Here is a 20540-nt window from a genome sequence, read left to right as displayed (position 1 = left end):
AAGACCCCACACCCAACGCTGTTCCCGCCCGCCATCCATGCCAGCCTGCCCCCAATCCGGTCCAATACCGACCCCGCTCCCAACTCCATCCAACCCCGACCCCCCCCAACCCAGTGCAACACTGTCCCCCTGTTGTGGTTCTGTTCGCCGAGCTGGGAATTTGTGTTGCAGACCTGTCGTCCCCTGTCTAGGTGACATCCTCAGTGCTTGGGAGCTTCCTGTGAAGCGCTTCTGTGATCTTTCCTCCGGCATTTATAGTGGTTTGAATCCGCTGCTTCCGGTTGTCAGTTCCAGCTGTCCGTTGCAGTGGCCGTTTTATTGGGTCCAGGTCGATGTGCTTATTGATTGAATCTGTGGATGAGTGCCATGCCTCTAGGAATTCCCTGGCTGTTCTCTGTTTGGCTTGTCCTATAATAGTAGTGTTGTCCCAGTCGAATTCATGTTGCTTGTCATCTGAGTGTGTGGCTGCTAAGGATAACTGGTCGTGTCGTTTCGTGGCTAGTTGGTGTTCATGGATGCGGATCGTTAGCTGTCTTCCTGTTTGTCCTATGCAGTGTTTTGTGCAGTCCTTGCATGGGATTTTGTACACTACATTGGTTTTGCTCATGCTGGGTATCGGGTCCTTCGTTCTGGTGAGTTGTTGTCTGAGAGTGGCTGTTGGTTTGTGTGCTGTTATGAGTTCTAGTGGTCGCAGTAGTCTGGCTGTCAGTTCGGAAATGCTCTTGATGTATGGTAGTGTGGCTAGTCCTTTGGGTTGTGGCATGTCCTCGTTCCGTTGTCTTTCCGTTAGGCATCTGTTGATGAAATTGCGCGGGTATCCATTTTTGGCGAATACGTTGTAGAGGTGTTCTTCTTCCTCTTTTTGCAGTTCTGGTGTGCTGCAGTGTGTTGTGGCACTCTTGAACAGTGTCTTGATGCAACTTCTTTTGTGTGTCTTGGGGTGGTTGCTTTCATAGTTCAGGACTTGGTCTGTGTGTGTGTGGCTTTCCTGTATCGACCTGGACCCAATATACCGGCCACTGCAACGGACAGCTGGAACTGACAACCGAAAGCAGCAGATTCAAACCACTACAAATGCCGGAGGAAACATCACAGAAGCGCTTCACAGGAGGCTCCCAAGCACTGAGGATGTCACCTAGACAGGGGACAAAACGTCTGCAACACAAATTCCCGGCTCGGCGAACAGAACCACAACAGTGAGCACCCGAGCTACAAATCTTTTCACAAACTTTGAACTGTCCCCCTGCCCCCACCCCCCCAAACCCTGTCCAATACCCCCCCGCCCCTCAAACCCAATCCAACACCAAACCCCCCCCCCCCCCCCACCTCCATCTGCCCCCCCACCCCCGTCTGCCCCTGCACTCTCTCCAGGGCAGCCGGACTGTACACCAACAAGACTGCTGCTGCTGCAGCAGCTGCATTTGTGGCGTAAGTCTCCAAATAGCGTGCGCACGCACACACAACGTTTTACTGCAACTTTTTGACAGGTTCCATGTTTATCCTGTACAAGACAATGTTGGAGAGATTACCTAGGGAAGGGGGGTTTAGGGTACACCCCTTTGTACAACTCCAGGAAAAGTGTGGGGAGAGAGAGAGATCAGTCATTTTGAGACAGTGCCTGTTTAATCACTGTAAACAAAAGACGTGATCAGTGTTGGACACACATCTTTGATGTAATGTTTCTATCGGGATCTCAAGATCTCCTTAGGATAATCCAATTTTTGGATAATTGGTATTCGGATAATCGGGGTTCCTCTGTATTTCAAGCACTAGCTATCTAAGCACCGCTTCTTCACCTGATGAAAGCTAGCGCTCCAAAAGCTAGTGCTTCCAAATAAACTTGTTGGACTATAACCTGGTGTTGTATGATTTTTTTTAGCTCTAGAGATTATCTGTTTGAGCCTTAAAGGGATCGTTATTTCTAACTCTGAAGAAAAGTTATATTTAAACAAAAGAAAACACCTTCATATTTTCACTATTACATTGTGAATCTTCACAATTTTTCTCTAGAGGCATCCCTCTTATGAAATAATCTTGATGTCTAGTATCCCTATCTCAGCCTAGAGATTTCTTTCCTCTCCAGCATCTCTTTTACATTGATCTGTCAATTCTTTATTGGCTATCTCTACACTTTGCAGAATTACATTAACCCACAAAGTCTGATTATCTCTGAGATATTCTATAGGTATTGCTCTTTGTCTTTTTTGCACAGAGCATTAACTTCAAGACAGTAGATAAAAAGAACACTGTCAACAGCATCACTGAGAGGCAAACATTCGGTGATTAAAGCGCTCTACACTACTCTTCTTATTTTCTTTGCCTTCTGTGACAAGGGGTAACTTTTCCCATTTTCTCCCACAAAGAATATCACAAAACCTTTTCACTGGAAAATCCATTGCTAAGAATTTTATGCAAAGCATCTCTAAAAGTAATTGATGTCATATTATTGGGAGCATCCAAAGTTGAGAACGCCAACATGAATCTTCTTTATTGTCAATATTTTTTTAAAGTTTTATTCCCTCTCAAGAAGTTTTCCACCTTTGGATTTTTCATAGTCAGAACATATATTCCAGCCCATGAAAACTCGCATCTGGTCTGTGTGACTAACCAGTGGAGCTACCCGATCAATCTCCTCAACTGTTCCATTTCATCCTTGGAAAGTCTAACCTTTCTGTCCAAATCTAGTTCAACTAATTGGAATACGATTGACATTTAGCAAATTAGCTTTTAAGTGTAGAAACGCATTTGACTTACGCTGCATAATTTCCAATCCCACATATTTAAAGGCTCCAGACTCATGACTCCCAAATTTCAATCCCTTTATAATTCAGCTGATAATCTTTTCTTCAAAGTCATTGGTACCCCATCCTTACCCAAAGAAAGAGTCATCACAACGCCCCATGGAAAATATGTCTGAAAACTTTCAATTCTAATGCCAATATAAAATTATCAGGTCCACAATCAGTTGTGAAGACCCCAACATTAAGAGAACTGCACTTAATCAAAAATACTACAACTGGGAAGTGCCATTTAACCCCCAGAAAAAAATCATTTCCAGAATTCCCATTCTATATGCGAAGTTAAACCCTTCTACTAATTAAACCAAGCACACAGAAAAGCTCACCTCGCTTTGTTATCTGTTAAAGTATGAGTGACAGAGAACTACCTAAATTCCAATCTTTAAAGAAAGAAAATTATTATTTAACTCCAAAAGAGAACATTAAACAACTACTAATTACAACGGTCAGCCTTCTTTGTCTTAAAGATTTGTTAATTACCTCCCACTCTGTAACAATAGCAGCAACACGGTGGCTCAGTGGTTAGCAGGTTCGATTCCATCCTCGGGCGACTGTCTGTGTGGAGTTTGCACATTCTACTCGTGTCTATGCAGGTTTCCTCCGGGTGCTCCGGTTTCCTCCCACAGTCCAAAGATGTGCAGGTCAGGTGAATTGGCCATGCTAAATTGCCCATAGTATTAGGTACATTAGTCAGAAGGAAATGGGTCTGGGTGGGTTACTCTTCGAAGGGTCGGTGTGGATTTGTTGGGCCGAAGGACCTGTATCCACACTGTAGGGAATCTAATCTAATATACTGATATACCGATAAAGCCCCTACTAAATTTATAAATTCTCCTCTGAGGATGTCCCTGGGTCATCTTAGGTTTTCTGCTGCACAGATTTTTCTTATGAAAAAGGTACCTTTGATAAAGAGTGTGGTGAAAGTAGTCGTTCAAATGGCAGATGGCGCTCTTTCTCTGGCTAACTGTCCAAAATGCCTGTTTTTTATACCCCAAACATTGGATCATCTCATTGGTTCAATGTTGTCAAAACAGTAAAATTCAAGTTTGATTAGGTTTTAATCCCTTGGGGCATAATTTAAAATGATTGGTTAAATTCGAACTGCTGTGAAAACATACTGACCAAGCTTGTTTCATAGCCAAAGGTTACATAACTTCACTTTTCCAGCACATGCCGAGACTGCTGTCAGTCCTGTGACAGGTGTCTGCATTCTCTCTCTCTTTTAAAGGTACAGTACACACCTTCAACTTCATAACACCTCCCCCCTTAAGAAAAAGAAAATGAACCATCATAATGAGAAGATGGCTTATTTTATTTCCCTAATTCTTAACTCTATTACCATGAAATACATAGGACATTAATCTGAGTTGATATTAACTTATGCACATACATAAATATATAACATTGGTATCTGTTCGATCTTACCCATACATTATCCATTAAAACCGTGATAACACATCTGCTATCACATTCTTACAACCCACAACATGTACGATTTGTAACTCTGTAACATAAGACTCCAACAATATAGTCACATATTCATGTCTTCAAAGGCTTCCAAGAATATAAGAGGATTACGATCTGTGTACATAACTGTCTCTGACACATTGTACATGACATAAACATTAAAATGTTGTAAAGCCAGTACCAAACTCAATAATTCTTTTTCGATTGTAAAGTATTTTCTCTGATGAGTGTTGAGTTTCTTTGAAAAGTAACCAACTGGCAGTTCAGTTCCATCACCATCTTCTTGTAGCAGTACAGCTCAAACTCCTATGTCGCTAGCATTGAAGGGTTTAAAAGATTTGGTGTAGCTAAAACTGGTGCAGTGGTTAATACTGCTTTTAAATTGTCAAATGTCTCCTGGCATTCTTCTGTCCACTGAAATTTTGTGTTTTTCTTCATCAAATCTGTTAACGGTGCCACTATGCTGCTGAAGTTTGGAACAAACTTCCAGTAGAATTCACTTAGTCCCAAAAATCAAGCACCTCTTTCTTCGAGATTAGTCATGGAAATTCCTCGATGGCCTTCATCTTTGCCTTCCTTGGGGGTCAACCTTCCATGATCGATGTTATGTCTCAAGAATGTCGCCTTGGCTTTCACAAATTTTGTTTACTGTAAGTTTATTACTAGTTTTTCTTCTCTTAATCATTCAAAGAGCTCTGCCAACTGTAGCATGTGATCTTTCAAGGGCTCACTAAAAATCACTCCAATGTCCAGACAGACTGCACAGTTTGTTAACCCAGCTCCAACTCTGTTCATGAGTCTTTGGAATGTGGCAGGTGCATTCTTCATTCCAAAGGGCATCACTTTGAATTAATATAGCCCATTTGGGGTTACAAATGCAGAAATTCCTTTTACTTTCTCTGAGAAAGGTACCTGCCAATAATAACGCAGTAAGTCCAACTTGGTGATGTAACTGGCTTGTCCAACGTTCTCTATACATTCCTCCAATCTCGTTATTGGGTATGAGATCTACATTGTTATGGCATTGACCTTCCAATAGTCCACACAAAATCGTTGAGTCCCATAACATTTGGGAACTAACACGATCGACGAACTCCACTCGTTCTGACTCAGTTCGATGATATCTTTGTTGAGCATCGCATCCACTTCCTTCTGGACTTGTCTGGCTTTGAAAGGATTAAACCTGTAGGGGTGTTGTTTTATCAGAGCTGCATTCCCTTCGTCTACCTCATGCACAATAGCATTAGTCCTCCCCATCTTATTCCTCCATATGTCCACATACTGCTGTAACAACCCATTCAGCTACAATCTTTGCTCCTGAGACAGAGAGGTTACTAACCTATCCTCATTGTGTAATGTATTTTGACGCACATCAAATTCCACAACATCTGGATTTGATTCCTCATTCAGCGGTGTAGAAACTAATACCTGTTTCTCCAGTTCTTTCTCTATTATAATAGGGTTTGGACAGATTCATATGGCATACGCGATACAGTTTTTTTCTTATCCGGCACCTTTACCTGACTCAACTTTTTTCTCAATGTGATAGAGAGCACTAAACCTGGCTTTGAGGAGATGTCCTACCACTGGTAACAATACTAATACATCATCCCCACAGGAAAACATCTGAATCTCAGAGTTTTTTGTCTGCCACCTGCCTCATTCTATGCTGTGCCCTTTTTAGATACTGGTTAGCTAACTTACCTACTCAATTTAATCTCTCCCTCACCTCCAATACATAATCCAAGTGTGAGATCTCTGACTTCTGTCCTGTCAGCTTCTCTTTAATTAATTTCAAAAGACCTCTCACTTCATGTCCGAATATTAACTCAAAGGAAGTAAACTGAGTAGACTCTTTTGGGGCATCTCTAACAGCAAACAACCTAAATGGGATACCCTTGTCCCAATCTTTCAGGTAATCATGACAGTATGCTCTCCATATGGTCTTTAGGGTCAGATGTCACCTTTCCAAACCTTCCTGGGATTCAGGATGATATGCATTTGATTTAAAGTGCTGCATGCCTAATCTATCCATGACTTCCTTAAACAGCCTTGCAGTAAAATTAGACTCTTGGTCTGACTGAATATCTCTGGGTAGCCCATACAGTGTGAAGAAAGTTACCATCTCCTCTACCACCCTTTTTGCCTTAATACTCTGTAATGGAATTGCCTCTAGAAATCTGGTAGACACATCTATTATGGTTAGCAAGTACTGGTTCCCACTTCTGGTTCTTGGGAGGGGACCCACACAATCAACCATAACCCGCGTGAAAAGGGTCTTCGTATGTGGGAACTGGCAACAAAGGTGCTGGTTTTATTACGAACTGTGGCTTACCTACCATTTGGCACATATGACACATACGGTAAAAGTTAACCACATCCTTGTGCATTCCAGGCCAATAGAGATGCTTTGATACCTTAGCCTGAGTCTTCCATACACCTAGGTGACCTCCTTCAGGATGTTCATGTGCTACCCGTAACACCTCCTGTGTGTATGCTACTGGCAATACAATCTGGTGCACTTCAGCCTGTTTTTCCTCTACATTAACCTGCCGTGGTCTCAATTTTCGCCTTAGGATTCTATCTTTGAGATAATAACCCTCAGGAATTTCTCTGCCTGGTGTTCTGAGTACACAGCAACATATACATCTTTTATTCTCTCTCCTTTCTGTTGCAAGTCCATTACCTTTCAGGACTAAACACTTCTGCCTGACCCTCTGCCTGTTCAGGTTTTTCCTGCACCATTACACCAACTAGGGTATCCGCTAACTGAACCATAACTCCTCCATCTTTCTCTTTAGCTTTTGCTAAGTACTGTGACTTATGATAGTGAGATCCTGTAACTGCACGGTCTGGGAAAATGGCAGTATATTTTTCTTTTAACTCCTCAGTTCCCCGGTCTTCCTTGGGCTTCTCTACAAGGGGTGTCACTCCCACCTTCGACCCTGCTAAATCATTCCCAAGAACAAACTGAATTCCTGGAACTGACACTCTGTCAATCACTCCCACTGTTAGTTCCTCAGCCTTGAGTTGGCATTTCAATCTGATCTTACAAAGGGGAACGCTAAATTTCTGTCCATCTATCCCACAAATTACCACACTCTTGGGTGACAGGTCAGAAAGAGTGCAAATACGTTCGTCTCTTAGTATTAGAGACTGGTTAGATCCTGTATCTCTCAGAATTATAACTTCTTTTCCTTCTCCTTCTGTTGTTTGTGAGTAAACTTTACCCACAGAGGTGAATATAGAGATCAGGCACTAACTCCATATCCATCCCCTAACTAGGCTGTGTACTCTCCTGCAGCTTTTCCACTTTTCTTGGGGTTTGCTTTACTACTTTCACTAATGCCACCGGCTTAGCCTCTTTTACCATATCTTTTCCCAGAGCACCTTTCTTTAACGACCAGCACTGTGACTTTACATGTCCCACTTTACCACAGTGGAAACACCTGAGGCCTTTCATCTCCTTTCCACCCTATTGGGATTCTTTTTTTACCTGTGGTAAACACTTACCAGTGTTCTCTACTCTTTGTTTGATAGTGTAGGATCTCCCCTTCTCCCTATTTCTACCCTTCATAGGATGAAATTCTTGCCGGAAGCTAAACTTGGTGCATAAGACAAACGTATATTCATCTGCCATCTCTGCTACTTTTCTCACTTCCTGAACTTCTGTTCATCCATGTGAATTCTTATCATCTCTGAAAGTGAGTTTTTAAACTCCTCCAGAAGAATAATCTCTCTTAGAGCCTCATAGGTCTCATTTATTTTAAGGGCCTACACCCATATATCAAAATTACTATGTTTAATTCTTTCAAATTCAACATAAGTCTGACCTGGTTCCTTTGTGTTTCTGAACCACTGTCTATACGCTTCTGGTACCAATTCATAAGCACTCAAAATAGCCTGCTTGACCACTTCATAATATCTTGACCCTTCATCTGACACTGCTACAAATACCTCACTAGCTCTGCCTACCAGTTTAGTCTGAACTAGCCACAAGTTCTCTGACCACTCCATCTGCCTCACCAATTTTTCAAATGAAATAAAGAAGGCTTCAACATCTTTCTCATCAAAACATGGCAGTGTTTTAACATATTTGTATTCATCTCTACCATCTCTTTTAATCTCCATCCTGTTAACTTGACTTTGCTGACTAAGTCGCAACTTCTGAAGTTCAAATTCTTTCTCTCTTTCTCTTTCTTCTCTCTCTCATTGCTCAGCTAAGAACTTTCTCTTTCTTATTCCTCTCTCTCACTTTCGCTTTCTCTCAGCCCTTCTTTTTCTTCTCCCTCTCTCTTTGTTTGTCTTCTAACTCCATTTTCCTCAATTGTAATTTAAGTTTTTCTACCTCTATTGCACTTGTCTGTTTCTCTAACACACCTAAGTGTTTTAGTAACTCCCTTACAATTTCAGCTTTACTTTTGTCCTTGGTTAAACCCAATTTTAACCTTGTGGCTAACTCTAAAAGTATGGTCTTTTCTTTCTAACCTTTCTTGGCAAATTTGGGAATCATCTTCAAACCCCAGAACTTCTTTAGCAATTTTAAAAGCCATTTCTCTCATTTTTAATTTAACCAACCACAAGTAACTGAAATTAAACAAATTGTTTCGCCTGAGTTTTATTTAAAGACGTAGGACACTAATCGGCAAGTGTTTAAATCTTCTGGGATCTTTCGTACCCCAAATCTGTTCAAATCTGTCCAAATCTCAGACTGAATCTGTTTAAACCTGTCCAAATCACAGACCTGAGCCCCCAAACTGTTACGACATGGGGTAAACTCTTCTGCCTATTAAAACAAACACACAGAAAAGCTCACCTCGCTTCGTAAGCTGTTAAAGTATGAGTGACAGAGAACTACCTAAATTCAACAAGAGAAAATAACAATGTTATTCTTTAACTCCAAAAGAGAACATTAAACAACAACTATATACGACTGCAAGCCTCCTTTGCGTTCAAGATTTGTTATCTACCTCCCACTTTATGACAATATCCTGATCCGATAAAGCCCCTACTAAATTTACAGCAAATCAATTTTCAACACCAGCCAGCGGTAACGATCCTCCTTTGAAGATCTCCCTGGGTCACCTTTGGTTTTCTGCTGCACAGATTTTTCATATGACAAGGGTACCTTTGACAGAGAGTGTGGTGAAAGCAGTCATTCAAATAGCAGATGGTGCTCTTTCTGTGGCTAACTGTCCAAAATGCCTTTTCTTCATACCCGAAAACATCAGATCATCTCATTGGTTCAATGCTGTCAAAACAGTAAAATTCAAATTCAATTGGGTTTTTGTATCTTGGGGCATAATTTAAACTGATTGGTTAAATTCAAACTGCTGTGAAAACATAGCAATCAAGCTTGTTTCACAGCTAAAGGTTACATACTTTCAATTTTCCGGCACACACTGAGACTGGTGTCAGTCCCATGACTGGTGTGTGCATTTATTCTCTCTTAAAAGTACAGTACATGCCTTCAACTTCATAACATTCCTTAGGCAGTGAAAAGAGTACTAGGTGAAGGTGAGGACTGCAGATGCTGGAGATTAGAGTTAAGATGTGGTGTTGGAATAGCACAGCAGGTCAGGCAGCACCCGAGCAGCAAGAGAATCGACTTTTCAGGCAAAAGCCCTTCATCAAGAATGGAGGAAGGTAGCTGAGAGTGCGATAGGTAGATTGAAGTGGGGGTAATGCTGATAGGTTGGAGGGGAGAGTGGAGCAGCAAGGTGGCATGGAAGATGGACAGGTAGGAAAGTTCATTATGGTGGTGCCGAGTTGGAAGGTTTGAACTGGAATATGGTGGGGGAGGGGAAATGAGAGAACTGGTGAAATCCACATTGATGCTGTGGGGTTGTAAGGTCCTGAAGTGGAAGATGAGGTGTTCTTCCTGCAAGTGTTGGGTGGTTAGGGAATGGCAATGGAGGAGACCCAGGACCTGCATATCCTTGACAGAGTGGGAGGGGGAGTTGAGGTGTTTGGCCACAGGGCAGTAGGGTTGGTTGTTGCAGGTGTCCTGGAGATGTTCTCTAAAGTGCTCTGTAAGTAGATGCCCTGTCTCCCCAATGTAGAGGAGACCGCCTCGGGAGCAATGGATACAGTAAATGATATGTGTGGAAGTGCAGGTAAAACTCTGATGGATGTGGAAGACTTCTTTGGGGCATTTGATGAAGCTTAGGGGGAGGAAGTGGAGAAGGTTGGTATAATTAGAACATTTAAAAAGCATCTGAGTTGATAGATGAATAGGAAGGGTTTAGAGGAATACGGGCCAAGTGGTGGCAAAAGCTTTGCAACTCCTGCGGTGGCAGGGGAAGGTGCCGGGAGGGGAGGGTGAGTTGTGGGCGGGGGGGGGGGTGGCGTCGGGGACTGGACCTGACAAGTGAGTCGTGGAGTGAACAGCCTTTCCGGAAAGCAGATTGGGTGGGGAGGTAAATATATCTCTGGTGGTGGAGTCCGTTTGTATGTGGCGGAAATGGTGAGAAGAATACTTCCATCTGAAGCACATTACCCTGAAAGTATACTACTCTGATATCTAGACAGTGGCACTTCCAAGAAAAGGTTGTTAAAAATCGCTAAAGTGTTCAAAATTAACTTCCCTGCCATAGGAGAACCTATACTAATTTCTCACTCTCCCCAAGCATTCCTCAGAGCCTCTACCTACTAACATTTGGCCTTGTACGTCCCACGTGGTAGGGTTTTTTCCATACAAATCCACCTGTGTGAAAAAGCAGGTTGTCCTCTATTATCAGCTTAGATCCATGGAGTTGTTCAGCAAGAAACAGACCCTTTGGCCTAACTCATCCATGCCAACCAGATATCCTAACTTAATCTACTTCTACAGAACTTGGCCCATATCCCTCTAAACCCTTCCTATTCATATACCAACCCAGATGCCTTTTAAATGTTCTAATTGTACCAGCCTTCACCACTTTGTCTGGCAGCTCACTCCATACATGCACCATCCTCTGCATGAAAACATTGCCCCTTAGGTCCCTTTTAAATCTTTCACTTCTCATCTTAAACCTATGCCCTCTAGTGTTGGACTCCCCTACTCTGGGAAAAGATCTTGACTATTCACCCTATCAAAGCCCTTCATGATTTTATAAGCCTCCATATGGTCACCCCTCAGCCTCCAACACTTCAGGGAAAATAACCCCAGCCTATTCAGCCTCTCCCTATTGCTCAATTCCTCCTAACCCAGCAATATTCTTGTAAATCTTTTCTGAACTCTTTCAAACTTCACAACATCCTTCCTATAGCAGGGAGACGAGAATTGCATGCAGTATTCCAAATCTGGCCTCATCAATATCCTGTACAGCTGCAACATGACCTCCCAACTCCTAAACTCAATGCACTGTCCAATAAAGACAAGCACACTGAACGCCTTCTTCACTATCCTGTCTATCTGTGACTCTACTTTCAAGGAACTATGAATCACTTCTGAACATATTCCCCATTCTTTCCAGTACTGTAACTCTAGGTTTAAACTCTTTTATCATGCTATCTTCCATTCTACGAGTAGTCACAAATACGTCCAATAGTTTTATCTGTTGTCTGAGAAGGCTTTCCAATACATATGCCATCTGGTTACCTTTCTTGCTGCAGCCACATGTTGAGATCTCACGGAACTATTCTGATCAGGATATCTGCTAGAAAGCCTCTTTACTGTACATGACTTTTTCAAATGTGCCCCCAAATCAGTATTAAGACTGTGTATTTTGGTTATCAACTTTCACCCATTCTGCTGTTTATCCCTGGCTCTCATTTTGGACATTGTCAGTTTTTATATTTTCCCACGGACTTGCCTGAACATTACATCTTTAAGGTCACAATCCAATCATTTGACTCTGAAGGCCTGTACCTACTTTTGGGAAATGATTCCTGTGAGATTGTTTCTTCACAATCGACATGCACTTCCTGGGCAATTAGGTTTTGTCCCTCTATTAAAAATTTTAGAACCCATGGGTACATGGTACTTTCTCATGAATACCTTCTCCCTTGCTCATGGAGTCATAACTCATCCGCATTACTTGTGAGAAATACACTTTTATAATCTGATTCTCATGTGGCCTTTTCTAATCCAGTAATACGGTTCTCTTACAGAAAATCATGTCATAAAATCTAAAATCTCTCCCAAGAATACTCCAATGCCATGCCTCAAAGCTCTCCTTTTCATTTCTGATGCTTCAACTTTAATGAACAGTTTTCTACCTATATGTAATTCATTTAGCTCAGTACAAGTTTAAAAAAGAAACTGATTATTGCTGTTTCTAGTGGTGGAGGATTATCATGAAGTATTGACAACAATTAGTCCAGTTATGGACTAATTGGTATGGACTGTCATCCCCAGCTTTTGCATGTAATGCCCATTCCAATGCTATTTGTAATTTATGGTTAGGTTGATCTGCCAGTATTTTGTGCAACATCTCATGAATTATTGCATGTTTTCTTTCACAGAAGCTGAATAGTCTTTCTTCATGGGTAATATTGTTGGTGACCCAAACCTATGCCAATCCACTTATTCATGACACTGCCCACTACATTCCATCTATACTTAATTTCTTAATCACCATAGATATGTTAAACTTGTAAAATCTACTCTGTAGATTCCCTGGGATCTTTGCCTTATATCTTCAGATCCATGGCTAACACCATCATTTAATTATCCTTTTATCAGACTGCATTAGGGCAGCATACTGGAAATCAAGCCCCAGCATTCCAGTGTCATCACAATAGTTAAAAGGTTTTCTAAAAGTATGTAAAATTTCCCTTTTACCTGTCTTTTCAGACCCAGATTAACAAAATATAGACCAAATTTTGTACTTAAATAGTCCATTGCAAATAAATAGTACCTATCCACAGGTAAAAAAAAACCCAATGAACTGTTGACAAAACTGTGCTAATTAAAACTCTAATTCTGCTAAATGTTTTTTGTCTGTATGTTGAGGGAAAGCTGGGAAGGCACTTCAATAGTCCTCGCCCACAGGGTTCACTGAGATAATCTTCGTGACTTGCCAAGACTTGCTGTTCAGTGATCTCTCTTTTGCAGGTACTTCCATTTGCTTGCAGGTGGCAGAGTTCACAACATAATGTCCCTTACTTATTGGTTAAAATCTGCAGCTTATAGCAACTGGTGAGGAGGAAACAAACCAGCTTTCTTCAGGCTTTAAAGTGCTTTTCTTAAAAATTGCAGAGCATCATCTTCTGGCTATCTTGTTCACACTATCAAATTGTTCTGACTCCCTGTTGGCAGTCAGGAGGCCTTTGTCATTGACAACTGGTCACCAGTCCACAGAACAACCAGCTACTTAGCAACAGCAGGATCTCACTTTCTATGTACCCTCTAGTACCAGTTTGTCTGAATCTAACATTTTCCTCCTGATTGAACAAACAAGTATAAACAGCACTTAACAATGGCTGTCATCAACCTTTTAAAAAGTGCAGCAATCCCTTCGACAATTGTTGATTTCAAAAAAAGTCCCTTTCCCATTTCAAGCTAGAATCAAAATTACAGAATAATAAAATGATTATATTTTAAACAGAGGTAACACTTCATATTCTTTACCCTATTTTTATCTGAAACAAAAACATTGCTGGAGAAACTCAGCAGGTCTGGTAGAAGCTGCGGGAAATCATAGACTCATAGAGTCATAGAGATGTACAGCTCGGAAACAGACCCTTCGGTCCAACTCACCCATGCTGACCAGACATCCCAACCCAATCTAGTCCCACCTGCCAGCACCTGGCCCATATCCCTCCAAACCCTTCCTATTCATATTGAAAGCAGAGTTAACATTTTGGGTCCAATGACTCTTCACTTTTGTCTGTGTTGTCTGTAAAATAATTCACTTTGACCAGTTTATTACTCACAAAACACATTTACCTGGGTACTCTTACTTTATGAGACAAAGAACTGCAGTTCAAGCTTGTGTTTTAATAAAACACACAAGTAAAAGAAAATAACTCTGACACATTAAGTTAACTTTTCCCAAACTAGGCTGACTGTCTGTAAAACACAGACACTACTTGCTTTGCTCGTTGATTGGAATGCTGGATCCAATTCACCAAGCTTCATTAATATAGGGTCTTCTAAGTGCAAAGGTGGATCTTGCACAGAGTATTCAATGAGGGAATGGCTGACAGATGCCCCTTCTTATTTCCTCCCTTTCTGAGTCCTTCTGGAATGTTCTAACTTCAACCAATGGGGCCATAGCACCCTAGCCTAAGTGTACCCATTCTCTTTCCATCTATGATTATCCCATGGTACCAAAGGATCTGGCTGAAACTGGGGAATACACAAACAATGCCTGTCCCTACTGTTCTAGCTAAGTACCTCTTAATGGTCATAATGATGCTCCCATTGTTCAATATGCAATGCAGATCTGGGCTGGTCCTTGTTGATTCTGACCTGTGGTAATCTTGGCCTCTTTGCATTCCATCAGGTCTTGCTTGTAGAAATTGTTGAGCCAACTTTATGTTCAGCCTGCTTTGTCAAGGGTTTCTGGAAAATATTTCAGCCAATTGATGCCACACGTTGTTGAGGTACAGCCATGATTAATATAGCGCAATTGAATATATAAGTAATTAAGATAGGTTGACTTAAGTCTTTGGCCACTCCATAATATTTTCTCATTGTCATCCTCACCATATTCACCCTCAATCATCTGTTCCATTAGATACTTCCAATACTTGATTCTTTTTTCTTTGGCAGTTCATGAGCGATAACATGGAGTCACACTGGAAACATCTATCAACCAATCTCCATGGATGTCAAGGATTTGTATGTCATCAGTTGTCAACCCAGCCCTGTATTTTACTTTGATACATCTCTAAATCAAATGTTATAAACCCTCACACAAAATCTCCTTCGGCAATTCCATTGGTATTAGGGAAACTCCAACTAGGCCATCTAACATTGAGAACCAATAATGAGTATTCCATTCTCTGTACCTCTGCGGAACTCCCAACACGTTCTGCAAAATGTAGCTAGAAACAAGTTCTGTCTTATAACTTTGAGGCAACAGCCATTTGTTTAAACTAAAAGGTATATAAGCTGAATACCCATCAACCATCTGTGTGCTAGATCAGTGCACAGTTTAATCACCAACACAGGCTTCAGAATATCTAGAATTAATTTTTTTAATCTATTACAGAACCTCTCAAACTCATGATATATTCTTCCATGGATTGATGTTCCAGCTTAATTTATGAAATATTGACCATGACTTGTAGGCTTCTAACAAATCACTCTGTAAATTCTGTCTTTAAATCACATTAGAATCTTCAATCCTTCTTTGCTGGGCCCAGGTCTGTAATGTTCAGTTCCCAAAATATTTTATTTCTACTTCAAATTATTCCTGTTAAGTATAAAATCAAAGCCATACCTTGCATTTTCTTAGTTAGGCAAGTAACCCAATGCACATCTCCACTTCATTCTTCCGCTATTTTAGAACTCCAACTCTTTAAAAAGAAAGGATAGTCAGAATTTGTGAACCTGCAGCATGACTCAGCCATTAATTTTAAAAAGCCATTGAGGTTTAATTTTGCCAGGAATTATCTTCTGCTTTCCCACTTTAAGAAATTGAGGTTTGCTCTCTGCTACCATGTTTCATACACTGATATCCAAATGATGCATTTGGCAGCAAGTGACTTTCAGAGATACAAAGGTTTTATTGTAAATCTGTGGTACAGCATAAATACAAGTTTTCTACTTTGTCTTCTGGACCCATTCCCTGTCCAGAAACCAACACCACATGGGAAAAAAGCTCTTGTCTAGATTATTTGTAAATCAACCTTTCTCAGGTGTGTTATACACACTTCTGAAGCAGGTGGAATCAAAGCTTCCTGGCGCAGAGGTAAGACACCACCACTGTACCACAAGAGCCCCAATAATGAACTTAATTTAAATTTTCAAAAAACAGGAATGCACTTTGCTCTCATATGACACTAAAGTGGAGTCAATGTTTCAGTCTACATATTTTACTAAGCAATCTGATTCAGACACTTTATTACAAACCCCTGGAAGAGGTGGCCTAGGACTCAGGTCTCCTGCCTCAGAATTAGGAACATTACCACTGATCAGGAGAGCAGGTCTGAAGTGCGATCTAAAGCAAAAAGCATTTTTGGTTAAAAAACATATTCCAAGGGGTGAATGTTTCAGTCAAAAAAAAAGACGAATGAGAACACCTACTCTCAATTGTTTCAGGAGCTGGTCTGTTTGAGCCTTACTGGGATCTAAATTTCTAACTGACAAGCCCAAGATGTATTCAAGGAAGCCCAGAGTAAAGCATTTCCTGACATTCAATGTGCCTCTAATCTAGGAAAGATCCTACAGTGGATTTAGGCTCTACTTATCAACTAACTGGTTTGATCAATCACATTCAAAATTCCAGATAAAGCAGAGTAATTCTTGCTGTTATGATTCCAGATAATGGCAATGCCGGATAAATCAGATACCCAAGTGAGACATAGCTTGATATTTTTGCTATTTGTTCACCATAAGAAACAGGAGCAGAATTAGGCCTTTCAGTCTGCTCTACCTTTCAATCATGTTTCTTAACCCCAGGCCCCTGCCCTCTCCCCCTACTCCCTTGATACCCTTGTTGATCAATAACCTCTGTTTTAAATACACACAATATGTAGCCTCCAGTGCCTTCTGCAGCAATGAGTTCCACAGATTCGCCACCTCCTGGCTGAAGAAATCCCTCCTCCTGAGTTCTAAAGGGTCATCCATTTGCTGGGGCTGTGCCCTCAGGTCCTAGTCTTTCCTACTAGTGGAAACATCATCTCCACATCCACTCTATCCAGACCTCTCAATATTCTGTAAGTTTCAAGTGAGATAAATAGACAATAGACAATAGACAATAGACAATAGATGCAGGAGTAGGCCATTCTGCCCTTCGAGCCTGCACCACCATTCAATATGATCATGGCTGATCATTTCTAATCAGTATCCTGTTCCAGCCTTATCTCCATACCCCTTGACTCCACTATCTTTAAGAGCTCTATCCAATTCTTTCTTAAAAGAATCCAGAGACTGGGCCTCCACTGCCCTCTGGGGCAGAGCATTCCACACAGCCACCACTCTCTGGGTGAAGTAGTTTCTCCTCATCTCTGTCCTAAATGGTCTACCCCGTATTTTTAAGTTGTGTCCTCTGGTTCGGCACTCCCCCATCAACGGAAATATGTTCCCTCCTGCCAGAGTGTCCAGTCCTTTCATAAGCCTATACGTTTCAATCAGATCCCCTCTCAGTCTTCTAAACTCAAGGGTATACAAGCCCAGTCGCTTCAGTCTTTCCGTGTAAGGCAATCCTGCCATTCCAGGAATTGACCTCGTGAACCTACGCTGCACTCCCTCAATAGCCAGAATGTCTTTCCTCAAATTTGGAGACCAGAACTGTACATAGTACTCCAGGTGTGGTCTCACCAGGGCCCTGTACAGCTGCAGAAGCACCTCTTTGCTTCTATACTCAATCCCTCTTGTTATGAAGGCCAGCATGCTATTAGCCTTCTTCACGACCTGCTGTACCTGCATGCTTGCCTTCATTGACTGGTGGACAAGAACACCCAGATCTCTCTGAACAGCCCCTTTACCTAATTTGATACCATTGAGGTAGTAATCTGCCTTCCTGTTCTTGCCACCAAAGTGGATAACCAGACATTTATCCACATTAAACTGCATCTGCCATGCATCTGCCCACTCACCTAACTTATCCAGGTCACCCTGTAATCCCCTAACATCCTCATCACATTTCACCCTACCACCTAGCTTTGTGTCATCAGCAAATTTGCTAATGTTATTGCTGATACCATCTTCTATATCATTTACATATATTGTAAAAAGCTGCGGTCCCAGCACGGATCCCTGCGGTACCCCACTGGTCACTGCCTGCCATTTCGAAATGGAGCCGTTAATCACTACCCTTTGTTTCCTATTAGCCAACCAATTCTCTATCCAATCTAGTACTTTGCCCCCAATCCCGTGCGCCCTAATTTTACTCACTAACCTCTTGTGTGGGACTTTATCAAAAGCTTTCTGAAAGTCCAGGTACAGTACATCCACTGGATCTCCCTCGTCCATCTTCTGAGTTACATCCTCAAAAAATTCAAGAAGATTAGTCAAGCATGATTTCCCCTTCATAAATCCATGCTGACTCTGTCCTATCCTGTTACTATTATCCAGATGTGCCGTAATTTCATCCTTTATAATAGACTCCAGCATCTTTCCCACCACTGAGGTCAGACTAACTGGTCTATAATTTCCTGCTTTCTCCCGCCCACCCTTCTTAAAAAGTGGCACAACATTAGCCGCCCTCCAATCCTCAGGAACCAACCCCGATTCTATTGAACTCTGGAAAATAATCACCAGCGCATCCACGATTTCCCGAGCCACCTCCTTCAGTACCCTGGGATGCAGGCCATCAGGTCCCGGAGACTTATCAACCTTCAGACCTAACAGTCTCTCCAACACCAAATCCTGGCAAATAGAAATTCCCTTAAGTTCAGGTCCTTCAGCCACTGTTACCTCAGGGAGATTGCTTGTGTCTTCCCCAGTGAACACAGATCTGAAGTACCCATTTAATTCCTCTGCCATTTCTCATCCTTCTAAACTCCATCAGGTTTGTCACCAATCACTTCTCCATGCCAAAGGTCATTCTTGTAAACATCCTCTGGACCCCCTCCAATGCCAGTACATCCTTCCTTCGATATTTTGGAGTCCAAAACTGCTCACAATATTCCAAATGTGGTCTGACCAGAGCCTTAGTACTGCTGTGGCTGCAATCTCTGCTCTTGTATTCTATGGTGGTCAATTACTACACATAATTAGAAGCATCTGCCAATGTAGTTTTAAACAAAATTTATTATACACAAGAAAAAGAAACACTAATGATATTGCACCATATAAATATTACATCTTATCAGAAATAGAGATTCAACTCTTTTACCCTCAACAACAATCTTCCAGATACATAGACCTCAGTGAATGCCGCCTTTTTCCATATTAAAGTCCCTGTTTAGTTGTCATGGCTGTATCTGTTTTCAGCAGAGTTTGCAATCATTTGATGCTATTTCTTTTAGGTCTTTTCCAGAGATCTTTAAACAAACAGCTAACAGCTGTGGGCCTTTTTATACCACTTCCACAACATTGTAGCTTTCTCTTATTGACATTAAACCACTCAGGACTTCAGTCCTCTGTCTCATCTGTTTGGGAGACTGCTAAACTGCACTGCTGTTATTACAGGCCTTTTTCTTGCAGCCCTGGAGAAGATCATCAAGGTAGAATGTGACAAGACCAAATTAGTATTTGATAATGAGGCGTATAAACAACTTAATTTACTGCAGCATGGGAGATTTATCATAATTGGCAAAAATGAAAAGGATAGAAGTCAGTGTTTAACAGGGTATAGGATTCCAAAGTAATCTTGAATGTATTGGCGGAGGCAGGAAGAGCACAAAGGAGAGTTGTGAAGAAATTGCGTCTCATGTAATGAATCATGAACTTGATTTCAGAAATTAACATAAACAAAGGCAGAAGCAGCTTTACGATGATCTTTGGCGATTAAGTAATAAATGTTGGCCCAGGCAGCAACGCCCTCATCCCTTGAACAAGTGAAAAATACTCACTTCTGAATTGAAGGAAATTTGCCCTGATAACAAAGGGATGAATTTGATCTTAGAATTAATCAGAAAATCAATGAGAGATAACAGAAATAGAAATAAAGTTAAAACTATTGACTCCAGTTTCTTGGCACCAAATGTTTTGGTGTACACCTGGAGAAGAATTTCACCTGGACACTCAACACCAGCTTCATAGCCAAGAAAGACCAGCAGCATCTCTACTTTCTGTGCAGGCTGAGGAAAGCCCACCTCCCACTCCCCCATCCTCACCACATTCTACAGAGGCTTCATTGAAAATATCCTGAGCTGCTGCATCACTGCCTGGTTCAGGAATTGCACCGTCTCAGATCTTAAAACCCTACAATGGATAGTGTGGACAGCTGAGAAGATTATCAGGGTCTGTCTTCCCTCCATTACAGAAATTTATACCACATGCTGCATCCGAAAGGCTAAGAGCATTGTGGAAGACTCCACATACCCCTCATCTCCCTCCTGCCATCTGACAGAAGATACTGGAGTATTTAGTCTCACTTAGAACTTAGAACTTAGAATTTAGAACAGTACAGCATAGTACAGATCCTTCAGCCCTCAATGTTATGCTGGCCTTTTATCCAATTGTAAGATCAGACGAACCCACATACCCTTCATTGTACTATTTTCCATGAG

The sequence above is a fragment of the Chiloscyllium punctatum genome, chromosome 20 (assembly GCF_047496795.1).
Source record: "Chiloscyllium punctatum isolate Juve2018m chromosome 20, sChiPun1.3, whole genome shotgun sequence".
Taxonomy (NCBI): Eukaryota; Metazoa; Chordata; class Chondrichthyes; order Orectolobiformes; family Hemiscylliidae; genus Chiloscyllium; species Chiloscyllium punctatum.
The sequence above is the reverse complement of the archived record's forward strand: the minus strand, read 5'-3'. Positions refer to the sequence as shown.